This window comes from Pseudorca crassidens, chromosome 12, assembly GCF_039906515.1.
Source record: "Pseudorca crassidens isolate mPseCra1 chromosome 12, mPseCra1.hap1, whole genome shotgun sequence".
Taxonomy (NCBI): Eukaryota; Metazoa; Chordata; class Mammalia; order Artiodactyla; family Delphinidae; genus Pseudorca; species Pseudorca crassidens.
This window is the reverse complement of record NC_090307.1, coordinates 14,452,881-14,477,385: the sequence shown is the minus strand read 5'-3', so window position 1 is coordinate 14,477,385 and position 24,505 is coordinate 14,452,881. Positions and strand designations below refer to the sequence as shown.

Genomic DNA, 24,505 nt, shown 5'->3' with positions numbered 1-24,505 from the left:
CTGACCTTCCACCAAAATGAAAAACAGGTGCCCATAAGGAACTGAAATGTCTATAGGTAAATCATCGGACTGTTTTCTTTTTCTTTTAGGTCTGACCTTAGTTGAAAGAACAAGATGGTCTTAGTGTTTTCCTAGAGAACAGAACATAGTGTGGTATGTTGGCATAATTGGGAGCTAACAGTCAAGAGAAAACCAGGCTAGAATTAGCATGAAGATTCAATTACCCCTTGTTCCCAGAGGCAGTTGTTTACCAGGATTGGTGCTAAGGTTGTGGTCAAAATAGGATGGGAAGATGTGCAGTGCAGCTTGTTTGTTACCTAGCTGATCTCCTTGGATGGAACCAAACTTTGGTTTCCACTTTCCACCAGTAAATTGAAACAGAGTTTATTAGATAGTAGCCGATGTAAATTGCTGGATACACATTTTAAGAGTACAGTTGAGCATAAGTATTTTAGATGTATTTATAAAAATTTGTGGTTAAAGATATTGTATACATAATATTTTTTCTGAAGGAATAACGTACATTTTAGATTATATTCATTATTACTTTCTTTCATTTTATAAAGCTAATGACTTTGAATCCCTTATCAATTCCTAATATGGGGTTAATTTTCACATATTATAAATAATCAATGAACTTACTATAATTTGTTTTCAAAAACCAACAGAAGTAATTTCATTTAGCAATTTAATTAGAAATTGGCTAAAGCAATTTCATTTAGATGTAATTTCTAAAGGCAACCAAATAGGTGTTTTTTAATTTGAAAAATTATTAGCACTCTGATAAGAGTATCAAACAGATGGAAGTGAACACTCAATCTTCACATCTACTATCTTTTTCTATGCAAATGTTTTGAGTAGACATGTAGAATGGGCAGTATCACCTACTTCCCACTTTTTAAGTTTGGGGGAAAACCAACTGAACATTACACTCATCTCTATGCCCACCCTTACACAGACCCAAAGGTTCCCTTATCTTCATTTTATTTGTATTTGTATGGACATATATATACTACCGAATGTAAAATAGATAGCTAGTGGGAAGCAGCCTCATAGCACAGGGAGATCAGCTAGGTGGTTTGTGACCACCTAGAGGGGTGGGATAGGGAGGGTGGGAGGGAGGGAGACGCAAGAGGGAAGAGATATGGGAACATATGTATATGTGTAACTGATTCACTTTGTTATAAAGCAGAAAACTAACACACCATTGTAAAGCAATTATACTCCAATAAAGATGTTAAAAAAAAAAAAAACAAGACAAGTTCCAGTATCTCTCTTTTTCAAATCACTTGATCCCCTGCATCAAAGGCCTCATCTGAAGTATGAATTTGCAAAGGCATCATCATCACATCATTGAAAGAAGAAGCCACACTTGAGAGCATGTGTCTTGTAACCTTTTTTTGGATATTAAATAAGACTCTAAATCTGTGCCATACTTTTTGCACAAACTGGCAAGAACTCCCAAGGATGCTCATCTTATAAATAAATATTAAATAAGATTTTTGTTATTATTTGCTATCGTTAATCTCACTACAAATTGTATTTAAAGCAAATAGAATATAGCAGTCAAAGCACATCTTCATTAAAGTTATAGTTTTGAAGTGTTACAGTTGTATCTACCTTTATCCTTAGGCTATGCATTCATCTCAATAATATTGGGAACATTTATTCAGTCTAAATATATGAGGCATACTCACATTTGGAAATAAAATCCTTGAGTAGTCATTAAAAAATTAATCCATTTAGCAGTTCAACACCTCAGTGTAATACTTCAGGCAGCTAAGCACAGAGGCTATCATCTGATTCATGGGGCTGGCAAACATTTGGAGATCAAATTGCCAGTAGCATCCTCTCAGTCGCAAAACCAAAAATGTCTCCAGGCATTGTCACGTGTCCCCTGGGGAGCAGAATTACCCCGATCAGGAACCACTGCCACAGAGCAAAGTTCAACCTCCATGTATTGCTTATTTTGCACACATTTTCAACTTAAGGTTAGGTCATTCATTTTCTAAATAATAATATAGGTACCTCTCATAGTTATGTTAGCCACGTTATAGATGATTTGTTTTAAAAAAAAATGAGACAAAACTTTGGGAGAAAAATTAAGTCAACATGCATTTATTAGTATCAGTTCTGTTCCTACTAAACTTGTTTCATTTGGAGCCCAAAGAGAGCCTTTGGATCAAAAGAGTGCTGTGATTATATTTTTGTACCAACGAAGATCAGTATAATGGTTGAAAAAGCTTTAAGCCATAGTACCCAGAAATGCCAATTAACAGATTGTCCAGTAGACTCCAGGTTCCCAGAGAACAGGGATGGGAACCCTCTTGTTCATCTTAATATCCTCTGAACCCAACATTATACCTTGTACATAGTCAGTGCTCGATAAATACTTCTTTAATAAATGACTGAAATTATGGTTAACCTAGTATAGGTTTTGGACGCTCTATCGCAGGCCTCTGTTTAGACTTGACAGGTATTACATTTTCCTTTAATTAGAGGCATTGATGTGCACCTGACAGTATGCTGACCATATTTATAACTTTAGTGAAACCAGAGGAATAGATAACACGTTACATGAAGAAATATGATCAAAAAGGCTGATTGGATGGGCTGTATCTAATAAGATGAACGGTGAACAATGCCGATGAGGAAAACAAACCATGTAGAGATCGAGTGGCCTGCCCAAGGCCTATCTCAGCTAAGGAAAAGCAGAGCTGGAACTCAAACTCAGGCCTCTTGATACCCACATTTTCCAGGGATGAGTCGATCCTGTCTTTGCTTTGTCTTGGTCAGGGGCACCTGAAATGTCCTATTCTGTTCCATGCATCACGCTCTACCTGCGTCATATCTATAGAAAATAGCCACTGGCCTCTGAGGGGCTCAAAAACATGCCTTTCAGATGAATATAACTACTGTAGCACACCACCTCATCCTTTCAGGAGGAGTACACTATTTTGTTTGAAACGTTGGCAATTTCTATAGTTGAGACATGTGGCTAATTTAAACGCAAATACCTAAAACACCTTTCAAAGACTAAAATACGTCATTTAAAAAAATTATATGCTTTTTCTATTATCCATGATGTTGCTCCCTTCAAATAGTGCAATGCTATGAGTCAACTTTAAGTAAATAAGCAAAATAGGGTTTTAGGGTTCGGTTTTTTTTTTTTAGATGTCTTTAGACGAAAGCTTGGTATTGGAATTTCAGACACTGTTCTGTAAATTAGAGAATTAGAACTCAGGTCTCCAGGCTGAAAGTACTAGTGTGAAAACAGGACCGTGAATTTCCATAAATTTGGAAATTCTAATGGTCAAGTTATTTGACCCAATTATATCATTAAAGATCAGGCTCTCTTCTGATCACGATTATCCTGTTGGATGATCTTCTGTCTTACAATTATCTTATTGGATATTTCACAAAACCAAACTGATTTTAAAACTACTTCCTCTGCCTTTATTATTTCAGTGCCAAAATGATGCTGAAAAGCTCTAAAGCATTCTGCCAGAGAGCAATGGATTCAGCCCATTTGTAACTCAGATTTACCTGAAGATAACTTCAACTTTGCAAATTAAATCTGGTGACTTCCTGTTCTTAGGAAGTACTGCTTCATGCCCACCATTCCAGACAACAATTGGCTAAAGACTTAAAACACTCTTCTGCATTTGCTTTCTAAACTTATTGCTACCCTAGTGCTTACATGACTTCAGTACTTATTGAAGTCCATAATTCTATATTTATCTTTCTTGCAAAACATCAAGGCCATTGTAGGTGGGGGTCCAAGCACTTATAGAACTTCAAGTGGCATTTTATGCAGCTCTCTTCAGGGCAGCTGTTTTGCCAAAAGGAAGGAGGCTTCACTGAGCCCTGTGGCTTGCAGTGCCAAGAAGAGGATGATCGAAGTCATCTGCTGATAATGAAATAGTCTTGTGCTGTATGTTCACAGCCCAGCAAGGCTCATGCCTAAAATAATTGCCTTGCTGAGCCTCTTACCATAACATATTCTCATCAGGGTGTCATTCTACCATGTCAAATTGTGGCTTGAAAAACATTTATATGACTTTGTGAAGTGGAATGGAGATTAGCGCACTGTTTTATTCACAAATTTCCCTGCAGGTTTTTACATTATTCCATAAAGGGAAACTCTTATAAAAAGAGTGTTCTCAATATACTTCATGGTGGGAAATATTCTAAATCAAGAACCAAGACGTCTCCTAAATGAACATGAGTCATGGGAAACATCTCTACAACTCGAAGAATTATGGAACATAGTGAGTGAAACCATGAAACCATGTCTTCAATCATATGTGAGCTACCCAGAATGTAGGATCTGATAGGTTATTCAGGGGATTTGGACAGAAAAAATTAGGAACTGACCTGGGAAGGAGACATCGACAAGCACTGAAGAATGTACCAGGCAAATGCTGCTGCCAGTACCTGACCCTGGACTTCAAGCTCCTTGAGTCAATGTGTGTCAAAAGCCAAGTGGCATCAATCTGTACCCTCATTTACAGTTCTGAGAAGCATAGACGGCCTTAAGTCATGGCACCTTTAGAAGTCACTGGCTAAGGGATCTGAATAAGTGGGCCAGGAGTAAAGGAAGTACAGAGGAGAAAAAGAGTGACTACAAAGGCATGGCCTTATAATATCATAGGGTAGAGAGGAAATGTGTCATTTTAGGAGTTTGTTTCATTATAATATGCAGCCTTCAAGTTAAAAGAGATGTTACCTTCCCTTTCCTATCCAACCCTACTATTATTCACGTCCTACAGAAGATACCAAAGATAACTCTTGCACCTTTAAGATAAAAGGAAAACTTTCATACATTTGGTGCTGGGTAAAAGAAATATTTAAGCCAAATTAAAGACATCAAAAATAAGTAAGTGCATCAAAAAGTCACAGCCATATTGAACAATAAACAATTTATGGAAGGAGACCAGAAAAATTGTTTTTTAAAATATTGAAAAGCATAGCTTCTGACAAGTATTCTTTATTTACGAGTGTAAGTAGAATTTTTCAAGGAACACAAAAATGCTAAAATAAAATGCAAGTTTGACACATACATTTCTCTTTGAGGCTTGGCATAAAAGGGAAATCTAGGTAGATATGAGGTTAACTGCATAGTTTAATTCAATGACCATTAGCTACCCTAATTGAGAGAACAGGAGGTCAGGATTACGCGAAATTGTAAATGATTCCAAATCATTTATAGTTGACTAAAGAAGAGTTTTTGGCCTTTGACTTGAATACAGGTAAGCCTGGGGATCTAGCAATCCAGTTTTTAAAAAGATAAAGAAATCTCAATAGGAACATTGAAGATGATTTTTTAATGTATTCTTGAAGGAATAAATAAACTCATTTTACTTTAAAAAAAACAAATAAATAAGCCTATATGGAAAAAAAAAAGATAAGGAAATCTCATAAGTGAAGTCTAGATGCCCAAGCTTAGAAACTTCTCTTTTTCCCCCTCTTTTCTTAGCTCAGCTCCTCCCTACTTGTCCTGGGGTGCTTGTGGGCCATACTCACCAGAGCAGAGCTGAGCTTACTTTCTGCTGAGGACGCCAGATAACTGGATGGTTCGTTGGTTGTATTCTTGCTCTTGCTTCCTATCCCCTTAGAGCTCCCGTGATTTTATAAATGTGTGGGTTGGAGGGCAAGAAATAGGAGGAGGTGCTGAGAGGGTTAACCCAGGAAGTTGCCCCAGTGACACAACCCCAGGTCTGACAGACCCCAGACTCTTTACCGCTATCAAAAACACAAAAACAAAAAACACCATCTCTCTTAAATATTTCTCTGGTTCCAAGGCAAGTTGGAATACAAATTGTTTCAAAAGGATCCCGTGCATGCAAAGTGAATAGCTGTCAACAAAGCTATAATTAAGGAGATGAGATGCTGTCAATAAACTTGAAATAATGATCTTCCTCGGAGCAGCCACAGTATGTCTTATCTCTTCTCTACCCTCTCCTCACATGGCCTCCCTCCAGGATAATCTAGAGTTTTCTCAATAACATTAAGAAGGGGAAACATAGCTTTTTAGAGACTTTGAGAAATTCCATAGACCATGTTTCTCTTCCTTTTCAGATGGACATGTTGCTAACGTTTCCTTAAAATTCACGGTGTATTTTTTAGCCAATTATTATTATTTGTCCTCCCTCCAGTGTTCTATGCATTTAAAGAACCCAATATAGTTTCATTAGCTGATGACTATAGCAATTAAGATACCTCCTGGGTGAAGAGAGTTTTGCCTTTGCAAATTAATTCCACATGTGCTAGTTCATGTTTTCAGCAGCATCTGCCAACAACCCTTCTCTTGGCTACAATTGATTTCATATTATTTATTTCGTCCACTGGAACATTTTAGGTTTCAACAAAAGTTTTTAAATGAAAATACAGAGCTTCCAAGACAAAGAAGTCACTTTCCTTAATCTTCCTTCAGTCCCCTGTTTCCGCCACAGCCTTGCTCGTCACCCCCTCTTCTTGAAGAAACCACATTTTTTGGGACCTATGTCTGATCCTTTTTCCCAAAAGATGACTCAAAACTTATCTTCCTGAAGGAGACCACCATTAGCTATAGATTTTTCTGCCCCACCCCCAAGACTCTGTTGTTCTCCCCTACACCAAATTACATTTCTGCACCACGTGAGATGCTGTTTTTACCAGTGATGGTTCTTGTCTCAGGTGTATATTTTCTCTCCCCCATAAGAGTCATAACTTCTTCAAAGGAGAGATGCGGTATTTTCCTTTTCTACAGCACAGAGCTCCCTGCTCTGAACGGTGAGGGCTCATCAGCATCAATGGCCTGGTGCTTTATGATATCCCTGAAACATTTTTTCTTTTCCACCTTGAAACATTCTGCTGTGCCAGCTCGATGCTGGGAATGTTCTAAGTCCACACTCCCCTCAGCTCATTGATCGACACAGCCACAGAAAGATGAGAACTCCAGAGGGTCATTGCCATTTCAGGAAAGGAGGAGCCACAAAGGTAGAAGGTGAGGGGCACAAGAGTACAACTAGCACTAGGAGAGAAAAAGGAAAGTTAGGAAGGGCCTTGAGAAGGAGCAGTAAAGTAGAATTGTGTGGAAAAGGGAAAGTTTTCAACTCTTAAAAAATGCATGTGAATAATTACACTTATGTTTACTCCTTGGAATATAGGTATAGCTTTGTGACATGCTGGTGAAAGAAAACTTATTTTTAAACTGCATGTGGGCTGTGCTTTAAAGGTTGAAGACTGCAAAAGTTGAAATATGTGCTCTTTAGGCTTGGCTGTAAGAAACATCGGAATTACCAGAACAACTAGCCATGGTGTCCATCTCCGAATTCCATGCACCAGGTGGCATTCTGGCAAATATGTTCTCTGTATCCTACCAGGTAAAAAATCTTCTGTTTGACCTTCACCATCTGCCTCCTACGAGCAAATCCAACCCAAATCCAAAATGAGCAGGTGGATTTAGGTCCTGGAGATTGGCACTTCCCAGGGAAAACTGGAGAAATTTATTAACCATTAGCAGTTTGAAATACTCATTTACAAGTACTTCTCTAAATACGTCTTCCCAGGATGAGATATCTGAATATGAGACATCCAGGAAATAGGCTAATTTAGAAGGAATTTGAGTTCATAATGAGTGTTTCCTACAGCTTCTGTAATGACTCCATTCTGTTTTTGACCATGTAAAGAAGTATATCCTTTTCAATGCTGTTAGCATGAACTTTTTAGAGATTCTCTCCTACACAGTACAGTAACAATAATTTTTCCATGGATATCTACAGATTCAGTACCTACAGGTTCTGCACCGAGAATCAGAACGTGTTCATTCAAGCCATACCTCTCCAAACCAAGACTAAAAACCAAATGCAGCAACATCCCAAATAAGACCAAAGTGCTATATAAACTCCTAAATAGCCACATGCATGTGATAAAAGAAAATATCAAAATTGGATGTTTTGATCAATCTCACACCGTAGCTTGCCACAATGTAATCTGGTTTATATCTTCACAAATGAACATGAGCTGATGATTTAAATGGATGACTAGAGAATCAGGGCAAAGGTCACTATCAGACTGCTCAGGCTGCCATAACAAAATAGCACAGGCTGGGGGGTGAAAATGGAAGTTCAAGATCAGGGTGCCAGCAGAGTTGGTGTCTAGTGAGGGCTCTCCCTTGGAGACCTCTTCTTTGTGTGTGCACGCGTGCACATGCACGGGTGTATGTGTCTAGAGACAGAAGTAGAGATAGAGAGAGAGGAGGGGAGAGGAGAAGAGGGGAGAGGAGGGGAGAGTTCTAGTGTCTCTTCTTATAAGGACATTAATCCTATGGGATTAGGGCTCCACCCTTATGACCTCATTTAACCTAATTACTTCCTTATTCCAAATATAGCCACACTGGGTAGTTAGGGTTTCAACATATGAATCTGAGGCGGACATATACATTCAGTCCTTAAAAGTGACATTTTAACCAATAAAGCTTATTATTGTTTTGTCACATTTAGAGTGACTCAAGCATTAAGGAATCCCTGAACGCTATTTGAACCCACTGAGTTTAAGTGACTTCCGCAGTGGTCACACAGTAGTTGACTAACCTGAGACTGGATTCCAGGACCACATGCCATTGTTCTTGCCAATACCATTCAGTGCCCCCTCCCCCTTCCCTGCCAAAGTGCCTCTGTACTGCTTAGGTGGCCACTGAATTTCATGTTGTTTAGCAATGTCTATTGCTGTTAAGTCTTACAAAATATCTGAAGAATCTAGGTTTTTCTCTTCATTCTACTGCTTTATGTTCTATCCCTTGTCATTTTTGTTTAAATTTCTAGCTTAAAATTATTGGTGGTCTCCATGCCTCTATTCTCATCTTCTAGCAGGCCATTTAACTTTCTAACAAGACTGTACTCCCTTCAATAATCCCCTTGGTTCTAGGGCTGGACTCCCAGGCGTCTCAAGCTGATATGTCAAGGTAGTTATGGAGTGGACAACTGAAGCTTGTTGTGCATTGGAAAGAGAAAGGGTGAAGTGTGAAGGCCCAAGGCCATTGCTGTAAGTAGTATTTAGGGTAATATCTGCTAGGTGCTATAACAAAAACACCAAATGTTAGTGATTTAACACAGTAATAGTCTATTTCTTACTCACATCACAGTTCAATTTCATGTCAGGTGGACCTTCTGAACTTTCTCTCCAAGCAGTGACTCAGAAACTCAGGCTGATTCCACCTTTTAGCTCTGCCTCACCTAGGGGGCAGAGAATTTTGCCCAAAGTTAGCAGAGAGGCAAAGACAAAGTGTGAAGGATGTTTCAGAATGTTTTCTAGTTAGTAACGAAAATGGTAATGCCACTTCCAGCTGCCTTTCTTTGGCCAGAACCCTGCCACATGACCCAAAGATAACAGGGAGACTGGGAAATGTACTCTTTCTGTGTGCCCAGGAAGAGGAAATGGGACTCATTAGCACCTGGTCAGTCTCTGATGTAGCTCACAACCCTTTCTTTATTACTAAGAAGGATTTTGGTGTTTAGGTGAACTCCCAGATTTGGTGGCATTGTGGAGGGGTAATAATTGTCAGTAATTCCATGTTACCTATACCATGAAATGCAAATTCCTTGATGACTCTCAGAAGACACAACATAGCAATGCTGTGTAATAGTAAGTGCACTGTCTCAGGAATCAGACAATCTGGGTACAGCTGATGATCCTGGTTCCAGGATCATACATCGAGAACCACTGACCACAACCCATCCCACATTCTGTGAACGGGGGTGTCCATCTCTCCATCTGATGATAAGCTCCTGCAGCATTGGTTGGAGGATTAGTCAATAGCGTTGGAGTCTGGTTGCTTTAAATCACTGTTCCTGACTCTCCCTGAACAAGTTACTTAAATTCCTGGACAAGTTAACTTCCTCTTTCTAAGCAAGCTCACTCATTTGAAAACTGGGAGTAATAATGCCAATCTCAAAGGAATAATATTGAATTATCTATATAAAGTATTTGCACCTTCACTAAAACACAGGAAACACAATAAATGCTAACTGCAAATATTATCAGAAGAACATAGGGACTATGTGTAGTTTGCCTCTATACAATATCTAGCCAACAAAAATAGTATATCTTTCCATTTGTTTGTGTCATCTTTGATTTCTTTCATCAGCATCTTATAATTTTCATCTTTTGTTTCCTTAGGTAGGTTTATTCCTAGGTATTTTATTCTTTTTGATGTGATGGTAAATGGGATTGTTTCTTTACTTTCTCTTTCTGATCTTTCATTGTTAGTGTATAGAAATACAACAGATTTCTGTGTATTAATTTTGTATCCTGCACCTTTACCAAATTCATGGATGAGGTCTAGTAGTTTTCTGGTAGCATCTTTAGGATTTTCTATGTATGGTATCATGTTATCTGCAAACAGTGACAGTTTTACTTCTTTTCCAATTTAAATTCCTTTTATTTCTTTTTCTTCTCTGATTGCCATGGTTAGGACTTCCAAAATTATGTTGCATAAGAGTGGCAAGAGTGGACATCCTTGTCCTGTTCCCAATCTTAGAGGAAATGCTTTCAGTTTTTCACCATTGGGTATGATGTTACCTATACATTTGTCATATATGGCCTTTATTATGTTGAGGTATGTTCCCTCTATTCCCACTTTATGGAGAGTTTTTATGATAAATGGGTGTTGAATTTTGTCAAAAGCTTTTTCTGCAACTATTGAGGTGATCATATGGTTTTTATTCTTCAATTTGTTGATGTGGTGTATCGCACTGATTGATTTGCAGATATTGAACAATCCTTGCATCCCTTGGATAAATCCCACTTGATCATGGTGTATGATCCTTTTAGTGTATTGTTGGATTCAGATTGCTAGTATTTTGTTGAGGATTTTTGCATCTATGTTCAGCAGTGATATGGGTCTGTAATTTTCTTTTATTGTGGTGTCTTTGTCTGGTTTTGAAGAATCAATATTGTCAGAATGACTATACTGCCCAAGGCAATCTACAGACTCAATGCAATCCCTATCAAACTACCAATGGCATTTTTCACAGAACTAGAAGAAAAAAATCTTAAAATTTGTATGGAGACACAAAAGACCCTGAATAGCCAAAGCAATCTTGAGAAAGAAAAATGGAGCTGGAGGAATCAGGCTGTCTGACTTCAGACTATACTACAAGGCTACAGTCATCAAGACAGTATGGTACTGACACAAAAACAGAAATATAGATCTATGGAACAGGATAGAAAGCCCAGAAATAAACCCATGAACCTGTGGTCAATTAATCTGCGACAAAGAAGGCAAGACTACAATGGAGGAAAGACAGTCTTTTCAATAAATGGTGCTGGGAAAACTGGACAGTTACATGTAAAAAAAAAATGAAATTAGAACATTCTTTAACACCATACACAAAAATAAACTCAAAATGGACTAAAAACCTAAATGTAAGACCAGATATTGTAAAACTCTTGGAGGAAAACATAGGCAGGACACTCTTTGACATAAATTGCAGCAATATCTTTTCCAAGCTGTCTCCTAGAGTAATGGAAATAAAAACAAAAATAAATGAATGGGACCTAATTAAACCCAAAATCTTTTTCACAGAAAAGGAAACCACAAGCAAAACAAACAGACAACCCACAGAATGGGAGAAAATATTTGCAAACAATGCAACCGACAAGGGATTAGTCTCCAAAATTTACGAACAGCTCATGTGACTCAACATCAAAAAAACAAACAAACAATGCAATCAAAAAATGGGCAGAAGACCTAAACAGACATTTCTCCAAAGAAGACATACAGATGGCCAAGAGGCACATGAAAAGATGCTCAACATCTCTAAGTATTAGAGAAATGCAAATCAAAACTGCAATGAGATATCACCTCACACCATTCAGAATGGCCATCATCAAAAAATCTACAAATGCTGGAGAGGGTGTGGAGAGAAGGGAACACTTCTATTCTGTTGGTGGGAATGTAAATTGGTACAGCCACTATGGAGAACAGTATGGAAGTTCCTTAAGCAACTAAAAATAGAGCTACCATATGATCTGGCAATCCCACCCCTAGGCATATATCTGGAGAAAAACATGGTTCAAAAAGATACATGCACCCCAGTGTTCATTGCAGCACTATTTACAATAGCCAAGACATGGAAGTAACCTAAATGTCCATCAACAGATGAATGGATAAAAAAGATGTGGTACATATACACAATGGAGTATTACTCAGCCATTAAAAAGAATGAAATAATGCCATTTGCAGCAACGTGGATGGACATGGAGATCATCATAGTAAATGAAATAAGTCAGATAGAAAGACAAATATCATATGATACCACTTATATGAGGAATCTTTAAAAAAGATACAGATGAACTTATTTACAAAACAGAAACAGACTCACAGACTTAGAGAAGGAACTTATGGTTACTAGGGGGAAGGGTGGGGGGGAGGGATAGATTGGGATTTGGGGATTGACATGTACACACTGCTATATTTAAAACAGATTACCCATAAGGACCTACTGTATAGCACAGGGAGCTCTGCTCAATTTTCTGTAATAACCTAAATGGGAAAAGAATTTGAAAAAGAATAGATACATGTATATGTATAACTGAATCACTTTGCTGTACACCTGAAACTAACACAATGTTGTTAATCAACTATGCTCCAATATAAAATAAAAATTGCTTTAGAAAACTGCAAAATTAAATTTTTAAAAAATGATTTTTTAAGTGGTATGGGGTAGTTTAAAGAGCAGCAGTTTTGCAATGCCTAAATCTACGTACAAGCTGTGGACTTTGGCCAAGTAACTTGACATATCTTTCTTTAAAATATATTCCTATTATCTATGTCACAAGATTGAGGTCATGACTACCTGCGTCATGAGATAACACATAGAAGCTTCTTAGCATAGTTCCTGTAACACAGTTGGTGCTCAATGCAGTTACCAAGTTCCGCTCAAAATGATTCTACAATGGAAAGTAATGTTTCAAACTATGTGAGTGAGAAAAAGCAATCTTAGAAAGACATATTTTGGGAGAATTAAATGATTATCATTTCAATCAGATGCTTATACGGGTGATTTTTTTATCTTTGACCTTCAATCCCATCTGAGAACAGCTTCTCAATACTTTTATTCAAATGATAATCACTGTGCAAAAACTCAACATCTCTTCATTCGGGAACTTACAGTACCCATCTTAATAAACCACAATGAACTGAAGACGTGAAGAATAACTGGATAAACAGGCCTCTCTCTCCAGCTGTCAACTCTGTTTGTGATAGCAACTGGTATTTCATTGTAGAAGATGCTAATTTCAATTTGAACTGTGGCAGTGTTGAGAGAAGCATAAAAGGAATTCTTGGTTATCTATATCAGTAACTATGGTCCCTGGGGATACACCTGGAAACTTCAGATCACATATGGCAAGAGTGTTGTGATAAAATATGCATCAGTGGAGCTTCACGATTTATGATAATAAAGAAATGGATAGTTTTGTCCTCTGTGATAACTATTTGTGTCTGGTATTTCTCTCTTTTTACTATTTCTGGAGGCTTTATAAATGACACTTGTTGTACTAATTATTACATCATTCTGTACCTGGACCACCATTTCATTTCTGTAACTGCCCTGTCAAATTCCTGGGGGCTTATCGTAATACTGTTTCAATAATAATGATTTTCCCAATCTAAATTTAAGAAATAGTAATTACCTTAGCTGCTGGACCGCATTAGCTGCCTCTCAGTTAAACAAACACTAATTATTATTTCAACTTAAATATCACTGCTTATTAGCATTAGCCAGACTACAGAGGAGAAGAGGGAGGTAGAAGTTCTCAGAGATGCATAGCATCATGGGGGGAAATGGGTGTAGGGGTGAAATCAGGGTAACCACTATCTTTTCTTGGGAATAAAGAATAAAAATTCTTTATTTTAAAATTATGTTCTTCCTATTTTGGGGGCCAGGGGGTGTTGCAATGTCCTTTCCTATCTTAAATAGTGATAATACCACATGCTTAGGTTGGGAAGAGTGTTTAATATCCTTACTTGGCAAAATTAAAACTTTGCAACTCTAACTCCTCCCTTTATTGGTTTTGACCAGCCCTTGAAATCTCAAAATCTGGAAGCCAAATGGACTCTTCCCTATAACATCCCAGCACAGAGTCTTCGGTGGCCAAGGGCTTACTCACCATTTTACAAGTTATCTGTTCCATTCATAGAAGTGCTCATTATTTACTCATTTTATTGATCCAAAATCTACCTTCATATTCCACAACCCTATCTCAGTCCTCCCATGCTACACAGAATAATCCTCATCCCTTTTGCTATAACAGCTCTTCAAATACATAAAGAGAGGCAGCATGGTCTCCCAGTTGGCCTCCACTGAAGTAACCCTCATCTGCTGCCCATGGCTTTTACTCCATGGCTTTCTCACTTCCAGTCACCTCCACGATGTGTGCCTCTACAAAAGAAGGGTCTGATACATCAATTTAGAAACTTAGAAACATTCAATTGTCTAGAGAACAAAGCCCAACGTGTTTAGAGCAGCATTAGCATCTCCACCATCTGCTTCCAAACAAGCTTTCTCTCCCACAGTGTTCTCTATTGTACAACACACACCAGTACAAATCCTCTCTCCATTCCCATACTCTTTCTGACCCTGGGCCTTTTCTCATCGAAATGCTCATCTCTGTCTCTTTGACTACTTTTCAAAGCTCACCTCTTCCACAAAACCTTTTCAAATCCATAGGTTGGTATTCACTTCTCCATCCCCTGGGTTCCCTTAAAATGGACGTTGTATTGCAATACCACCACTAATGATTTTTTTACTTGTGTTCCTATTGGTTTCAGTAGGACATTACAAGATTTATAATTGTACAGACAACCTTACTTGCTTTTGAATACCCTATAGTGTCTACCACAGTGCTTTGCACATGGTTTAATGTTCATTAAAACTGTGTTCAGTTGAATTAAATGGTCCCTCAAACGCACATAAACTATCAAAAACCCTTTAGCCACTAGTCTCCAGTTTTCCAACCACAACCCCCATTAGATCTCTCTTGATCCTGACCTATTCTGTCCAATACAGGAGCCACCAGACACGTGGCTATTCAATTTTAAACTCACTGAAAGTTAAATGAAATTAAACTTCAATTCCTCAGTCTTACTAGGCACATTCCAGAGCTCAGTAGCCCCATGTGCCTCGTAACTACCATACTGGACAGCACAGATTTGGAATATTTCCATCACTGCAGACAGTTCTGTTGGAGAGTGCAGGTCTAGACACCATTCCTTGCTGTGTGATTAGCCACATCACACTGTTGGCAAACAGCATGCGAGCCTCTGGCTAATTAGAATCCCCAGATCTTTTTTTAATGAACAGCTTTTAAGTTAAGGTCCCTTCATATTGTACTTAGATGATTACTTTTAGGGATCTAAAGGCAACCCCCTTCCCCTCATTAAACTCTAATACATTTTATATCTTCTGTTTTAACCCATCCATCTAGCTTATCGAGATATTCAGTTTTTAACTCTGGCATCTTTTGAGATATCCTATCCTAGGTTTGAGTCACCTGCACATCTTTAAGTACTCCTGATTAAAGTGTTGTCTATAAATTGAGTGACTATATAACTTGTCATCCAAACCAGGACACTTTTCAGAGTGAAATGGAATGCTATAAAAATTATGCTGAGGCACAAGTATTAACTGGGACTATCCAAGGCTCCCCAGGATGGATAGAAGTTTGTCCATAAAAGATCACATCCAGAACTATTGCCCCATCACTAGAGAATGTCCCCCAGATTGACTGAGCTATTTTCAAAAATCTGGTAATATGCTGACTAAATTTTATATAATTTCAGACCATATTACTCCATTTAATTCACGAGGCTATCATGAGAAGCAACAAATATCTTACTTAAGTTCAAAGCATCTTACTGCTTTCAGCACTCAATAAATAGACCAATACAGCAGTTTTTTATTTCAGAAAAAGAAAACACAATACAAATGGAAATAAAATTTATGTATACATTATATAAATATGAGCAGAATAAATGAGTTTACAAAATTTGGATATAGTATCTTTCTTATTGTTATATAAGGACTCCTTATTGTTATATATGGACTTTCTTATTGTTATATAAGGATGGTCACAAAAGTCTTCCTTGTATGTGAAAAGCTCACAATGACTTGAATCTCCATTTTAAGATTCCAACAAAAGGAAAGAATACATGTAGCAATTTTACTTGGGAAAGTTATCCAACATATATCACTTTATTTGTGAAAGTGTCAATTTGTAGGAAACCTACAGCTCCTAGTGGTCTTGAATTATCACTTGCCATTCATCTATGGCAACTGGACCAACAAAATCCCTGTAAAACTCTAAAACACAGAACATGAGCCCTTACTTTTTAAAAAAGGAAAGACAAAATCAAGTGCAGATGCTTAAAAAATGAAGATGATGTTGTAGCACTGCCAAGCCCACATAAAAATAAAATAAAACAAAGATTTATGTGGAAGTCTGTTTTCATGGATTTTCATCTTCAGAAACATGAATAAATTTGGGCAAAAATCAGACCAAAATTCCTATAAATTAATGTAGCTAAAAATTAGATAAAGATCATAGCATAAGATTGAAAGAAAGAGATGAAAGAATAATATTAGACTGAAACCAGGAGAGAGGGACCAAGTCTTGGCTCCACCTCTACCTAGCCCTGGAACCTTGGTCAAGTCCTTCCTGATCTCTGCACTTGTTTCTTCATTCATCCAGGGAGCAATCTTTGTCCCCAGGGATGACTTGGGTGGGAGTAAGGAGTGACATGACCCCTCAAAGACTACACAGACAGACTGGAACCCAAGAGTTCTCCAGCTTTAAAATTCTGTAATCCTAGATATAAGTTTAGAAGGAAATACTTAAGCTTCTTCTATTCATTGAAAATATAATTATCAATTATGATTGAAATAAACTCTTTTTGGAATTGTCATTTATTTCTTGAATCTCTACAATGTGTAGCAAGCGTATACCATCCACCTTCCACTTTTAAGACATTTTAAAGACACTCTACAGTATTATCCTACCATGTCTTCTGCTTATTTTTTCATGTTTTTCTCATGTAGATTATTTTTTCCTTAATCTTGAAATCAGATATTTGTAATTAGGTATTTATAAGTTAAATATTATTTCAATAAAATCTTTCTTCTATTGACCTATCATAACAATACTAAGACGAGGCATATATTATCTCTTAAGAAAATACTTATTTTCCTCTGCAGCCTAGATATATATGAAAAAAACAACTTTCTAATCCATAATTTGTGGGATTAATATATGTTATCATTTTATTTGGGGCCTTAATTCCCAAGCTCATAGCAATTCACAGGCAGTTAAGAAACCCAATTCGATCAATTTTCAAAGTTCCTTATTTTTCATTAGGATGATCCTTAAGGCAGGTGGCCTTCAATTAGTTTGGCTGAAAGCTCTGGCTAGTGTTTTAATGATCCCTAACAAGGGAAACAAAAAAAGAGAAAAAAAAATAAGGAGATTTACAATGGTGAGGATAAGCTAGATCAGGCAGGGAGACAGAGTACATAACCACTAATTAACTCTCGTCATTTAAACGTCTGCAAGCCAAAAGGAGATATCCAAGTATCCCTGAACTGCTCACAAGTCCTTGAAGCATATGCTACAAAGAGTAGCCTCTAATCCTATATTCCCAGACACGTAGGAACCTGTCAAAGAGCCTAGCTAATAATACTATTACAACATCTAATTTTTGAAGGTGTAACTATACCAAAATACTTATCATAAAACAAATGGAAGGGAACAACATCATCTCTTACTACAGCCTTCTAATTGTTCCCTCTGTTTCCATCTTGCCTCACTGCTGTCTAATTTATACACAGCAGATAGAATACTGTCCAAGAATAAACTAGATTATATCACTTTTTTGCTTAAAACCGTCTAAAGGCTTCCTGTTGCAATGAGAATAAAATGCAAAAGTATCTTCTGTGGCAAATAAACCCTACATGATCTGGCCCTGACCACTTACACTTTTAGCTACATGAATTAAAAACCCAACTATAATGGTCTAAACACTGTAACACTTTGACAAGCAAGTGATGTAAGCACTTTACCCTTAACCAAGTAAGAGGTTTTTGGTTTTTTTTTTCTCACATAACAAAAAGTCTAGAGGTTGGCAGTGCAGGCCTGGTACAGCTGCTCAACAAACTCATTAAGGAACCAAATTCTGACTTCCTGCTCTGCCATCCTTTGCATGCATAGTTACAAAATGGCTGCTCTATCTCCAGGCACTGCGTCTATATGCCAGGCAAGAAGGAAGAGAAACCTCAAAGAATGAAAGTACTGCATGCCATCTGAGTCTGTCACTTTTAATGAGGAAAACAATCATTTTCCCAGAATACCCACCCAGTAATCATCATCTTGTTTAGGACAATTTCACAAGGCTACTGCAACACAAGAAAATCAAGTGTTGTGGGATTTTTGTTACTTCATTTCCTAATCCCTTCACTCCATTCTCCATGCTCCAGCCATCCTAGCCTCTCTGTCTCTAAAATACCTCTTCCTCATTCCTATCTCTTGATCTTAACACTTGTGGTTCCCTTTGCCTGACTGTTCTCCAAATGACTGCACGAGTCATATCTTCACATCATTCAGACCTCTACACTGAAGTCAACTCCTTCAGGAAGCTTTATCTGATCCCTCTAGCAAACATAGCTTTTACCCCATCTCCGGTTGCTCTCTTTCTCTTTATTTTCTTTTGTTTTTGTTGTTGGTATTACTTTATTTTCTTCATAGTATTTTTGTTATTTGAAATATTTTATTGTTTTTGTTTTTGTGCTTATTATCTACCCACACTAGAACATAATCTCATAACTGTGAGGTTTTCCATCTTTTGCCTGCTACATCCAGTGCCTTGGACATTGCCTAGCACAGGGTAGATGCTGAGTTAGTATAGTTTGATTCTGGCTTAACAAATGGATCAGTGGTTTTCCTGACCTATCCTGAATTTTCAACTCTTCTCTTCACTGCATTCTTAGATACTCATCTTTGACTCTAAAATGAGTCACAGCATAATGCTGCTTGATTCTATCTGAATTTTTAAATTACATTTCATGTTTTCTTAAATTACTATATTGTTTAGTTGGCTTTTGTAAGCATGATTTTCTTGGTCATAAAATGTATTTGAGAAAATTCTTTCCAATTGTTTTGTATACGCAATGGAACTTTGATTCTCCCATCATTTATAAGCCTTCATTTACAAGTCTCTACTTTTAAGTATTCTAAATATTTGTGCCATGAACACTTCTTTCATATTTTCTGAGTGACTCTGTATTCTAGGAACTATTGGTCCTGCACCCTCTTCTGTCTTAAAGTCCAAGAGAATAAACTACATAATTCTTCACAAACATCTCTAGATCCCTTATGAAGTAAACAGTTAAAACATTAAATTTCCACATCCTGCTGTCAAACAAATCTCTAAACCCTGGAATACAAATATTTTTGACTGTCTGATTTTTGTCCCTGACTCAAACTTGGTAGATATAATAAATTACTTTAATGTGAATTTTCTATTCTATCTCTTTTTTGCATCCCCCCATAATGCATTTTGCAGAGCATTACAGAAGGACTCAATTTTCCTTATCCCAAAGATTTAACACTTATTATGCGCAAAGCTTCTAAAGATTTTTTTTGGTGTAGATTTTTCCTTTATATTCACTTGTCCCACTGCAGGGACAAAAAGCTAGGAGAGCAGGGAAAAAAAAAAAGAAAAAAAAAAAATTGCGCCAAGCTTAGAAATCTTTTTCCCTTTTCCTCATAGGCATAAATGAGAACCTTTCATAACCAATCTTCTAAGAACTCATGTTTCTTTTCACTCTAACTTCACTGAATAAGGGTGGGGAGCATGGATTATCTGGGTAAAGTAGAAATAAAAATAGTGCTAAACTGATATAGGTCCTTCTTGAGAAACCTGAGACGTACATTTGTTTTTTTTTAATCGTCCAGTTGTCCTAACCCTGGGGTTTCTTTCTAAAGAGACAAGAACATTTGGATATACTGAGAAGAATTAAACACGTGTGAAGACAAAGGCTGTTCCTTACAGGTGAACCAAAATTGATCTTTCTGGCCATGGGTTCTAGTCACTGGTAATCAGGCATCATCCGTCATTCCAGCTATTTCTCTGGCAGCGCCAACTCCATGGTTAAGCGCTGGGCTGCCCTGCTGATGCCCTGAATTTAGCATCGGGCCCTGGCTCCATCGCTATGCACAGAGTGACAACAGACACAGGCAGCTGTCCCTTGAGCAAGGTAAACTCTGCCAGAGATAATAGAATAATGGTTAACAACATCCCAAAGAAAGGAGTGCCTGTCAAATTTTAGAGGGTGCAAGAATCACTAAAGAGTTTGTTGAAAATGCAATCATTTTTTTCTTTTCGCTCTACTCTCACTGAATAAGGGTGGTAGCATGGAAGTAGAAGTGAAAATGGCGCTAAACTAAGATTGGATATTCAGTAGGTGGGATGTGGAACCTGGGCACGCACATTTAACAAGCACCCCAGGTAGTTTTGATGTAGATGATCTGTAACCAACACTTTGAGAAAAGGTGCCCCAAACTATTTAAATGGGGAAAAGGGAGGGACATGGCTCATGCACTGAAAATTAAGCCTGTTCTCCAAATCTGATGATAATAGATGGGCGTATGAATAAATGAATGAATGAAATGTTTTATTCACTAACATTTATGAAGAGAATACAAAATGAAAGAAACAATGCTTGCCGTAGAAGTTCTCAGTCTCTTGAACGATGCACAAGCAGCCTCCACCCCCAGTGGCAAGCGTGTAATAGAGGAATGCAGAGCAGGGGCCATGGGGAGTAGGGCTGAGATTTACGGAGCAGCTAGCCTGTGCCAAGCATTTTGGAGATAGGTGTCCTGCAAGGTCTGCTTGGTGGCACTGAGTCAGGCCTCAGAAGAGAGAGAACATCTGAAGAATGAATAAGAATTTATCTGGTGAGTAAGGTGGGAACATTCCAGGGAGAAGGAGCAAAGAGTACCAATGCGCAGCCAGGCCAAAAAATCCAACACGCTTCCAACTCTGCCTGCCCCAGGGCTGGGTGCAGGCAGAGAAATGGTGGGAGACCATTTCCTTAAGCTGTCATCAAAACCATGAATGTTTTTCTACATCCAAAACTCTCCCTTGCCATGTCAGTTTCAACTTGCAGAAATCACACCATATTTGCCACACTCATGTTAGCAATGGAGAAGCTACCACGATTTGTGTCTCAGAATTTTCAAGCAAGTGTGCATGATAAATCTCAGTCTGGGTCCGTGGCACTAGATCATTAAGGTCTAAGGACAATTCATATGATTGTCGTTCAGACTATTTCTCAGAATGTCTCTAACAAGCCCTGTATAGTGACTACAAGTGTTTCCATTAGTTTGCGAAAGCAAATTCCACTCACTTTTTCCCATTGCTTTGTGGTTATTACCCTTCTCCTTGGCTGGAAGCACGGTGGTAACAGAAGCCTATAGAAGAAGCTAAGGAGAAGGGGGTAAATACCTGTGCTTAAGGACATCCCCCAACCATATTTAACAGATTCCAGCGTTGTCAGTGCTGTACACTTGAAATTTTAAAACTAAGGCGCAAATTGTCCTTCGAGAAGATTTTACAGGGTTTTTTTTCTATTAGTACTTTTGTTTCTTTTATCTATTTTTCAATTTACTTGAATTTTGTTTATGAATTTTATCATCTAAGTCAATTAGCCTCTTGAAATATCTGCATAAAGGAAAATCTAACAACCACTGAGCTAAGAACAGAAAATAATATTAAATAAAATGCACCTCTCTGATCAGTCATTCATTGGTCACAGTAATAAAACCAGAAGACTCATTAAAGGCCGCCTAAATGGCAGCCAGCAATGGTTCATGACCACCTAAGTATAGAAATCAGGAGTCTTTATAAACATTTACAGCAATTTGACAGAGAAATATTTTGTGTATTAGCTCTAAAAATAAATTTTAAATTGGGGCTTGTATTTTCAATTTTTTTCCATTTCATTTTTCTATCGTCTCTTTCATTGTATTATATAAAAGCATCAGAACACAACAGATTAGAAAATAAAAGCAACTGATCTATCAGCACAGATAGTTCAAGATGCCCTAAGATAATCCTCAGACCTATAATAATAGTAATTACGATATTAATTCACAGTTGCACAGAGCTTTATCTTTTTCAGACACTCCCTTGGTCTTGAGTGCAACCTTTCTAATTGTTAATCTCCATTTTACAGAAGAAGAAATCCATCTCCAGAGGTTAAGTGAATCATTCAAAGGTCAGACAGCCAATCTGAGGTAGACCTAGTACAAGGACCTGTGGCCCCTTACTCTAAGAAAGCTTTTTCTCTCTTTCCATAACTCAAAACCATCACTTAAAAAAAAAACGACATTTCAGAAAACTTAAGAAAATCTACCAACATGAGGAAGGAATATTTTTCTTTAATTTTAGGGCATGGTTCAATTGTAGGGTTTAAAAATACTCTTCTGTTTATGCATGACTTTCACGCCAGCAGGGGTATTAAGTATCCATAACATACACACCTCTCTTCCCATTACATAGATGGGAAAAACAGAGACCTAAAAATACAGGTATCCCTGGCTTTTCAAAAGTTCTCTTTAAGCCGTTTCACTTTGATGAAAGACCTACATTAGCATCTGTTGTCACTAACCTAAAAAAATCCAAAGAGGATTTTCGCTTTTACAAAAAAAAGGTGAAAATCAAATTAGCATTCAGCATTTGTTTTGCAGCCAGCAGTTACAAAGGCATCGTGCGCCCTCAGCAGTAAGAATGGCACCACCAAGCTCCCTCCCCAGGAACTACACTCAGCATCTCAGCATCAAGCCGCAGTAGCTTTCAACTGTGTGAGCATCTGTGCTTTATCTCGATTTATTTTGCACATCTGCTGGCAAGATAAGTCTTAAGGTAATTGCTCCTCCGCTTTATGCCATTTCAGCTTACTAAAGGTTTCACAGAAACACTCTACTCTGGTATAGCAGGAGGCGGTGGGGTGGGGGGAGAACCTCTATAAGTGCTATTTATCGACAGAGCCAAGGTTAGATGGATGCTGTATGTCTCCTGACCTTGTGTCCTTTCCACTTGTAAACACCGCCTCTTTCATTATTTACAGCACATATTTATTGAGCACCTACTGTGCACCAAGGGCTATCCTAGGTGTTAAGGATACAAACAAAAATTCCAGCCCTCTAACAGCTTGCATTCTCATGGGAATGGACAAACGATAAATACAAAATAAGTCAACTAAATATGTCAGACAGTAATAAGCACTATGCAGATTAAAAGAGGAGGAAGGGGAGTGTGAGAGAGAGGAAAACAGCAATTTTAAGTAGAGTAATCATGGAAGACATCACAGAGTAATCTTTGCTCAAACAGACATATTAATATAATATGTACATGCATATATAATTTACTTATTCAGAGTTTCTCAAAATGTCATCAATTTTGACCAATGATGGAAGTGCATTAGGAGCAAAATCATAGTTTACCAGCCTTCGCAGAAGGTAAAACCTTTGAGACAAGAGACTTTGAAGGTGTGAATGCCCTGGAAAAGTTCTATGTCTGTTCTTGCCTCGTCATGATCCAAGGGGCAGAAATGAAAGAAAGCAGATGCACCTTTTATGATTAATTAACGAGTGTTTATCCTGCTCCCCTAACATGCCCAGACCTGTGCTTGAATTGGGGAGAAAACAAAGATATGTGGCCTCCTCCCTCTTTGGGGAGTTTACAGTCCAGCTTGGGTGATCAGAAAGAACATACTTAAACCATTCCAAGAGTCATCTGGGATGAAGGTAAGCAGTACTGGCTGTAAGACAGAGCAAGGCTGCCAGGCACGTCCGGGAAGGTTTTTACCGAAGCACTGGGTTGGAATCTCTTTATTAAGTGGTGTACTTTCTATGGGACCCCCAAATTCTCGAACTAGGGAATTCTACTCTCCATCAAATAACAACGTAACAAGCAGGCTGTAATATCCTTTCCATTGTAGCTAATTTATAGGGGGCAGAACAAAAGAGTATTTCTCAAAGTTAAGAATTAAGATTAGGAAAACGTAAGAGACATCAGTAAAATAAAAACATGCAGCCCTTAATGCATTATTTTAATTAACAAATGAAAAGGCATGCTTCAGTACATTTCAACTACTTTTGTTCTTTTAGCTGCAAGACTGTAAATCTTGAATATTCACGCGGCTTAAAGTGATGCTTCCTTTTCTGGGCTTGTGCTACATGTCACAGAGAGAATACGACTTATTGTGGATTTATGAAGAAGGTCTATAAAATTTTATTTTATCTTACTTAAATCAAGAGTCAGGGAATTTGTCCCACTGGATGGTAGTAACAGACTTTTATTACATCAAAGGTGGTGGTAGCTTACAGAGGAAAAATTGGTCTTCGATGGTGTATAACTTCATCAACTAAATGAAATGAGATGGATAGTCCTCCTCTGGGTGAT

At 37.8% G+C, this 24,505-nt stretch overlaps 1 protein-coding gene across 1 annotated transcript in view; it reads left to right on the top strand.

The window, feature by feature from the left end:
• The window catches only part of CDH20 (cadherin 20), a 206,262-nt gene that overhangs the window by 5,886 nt on the left and 175,871 nt on the right, over positions 1-24,505 (top strand). The window lies entirely within an intron of this gene.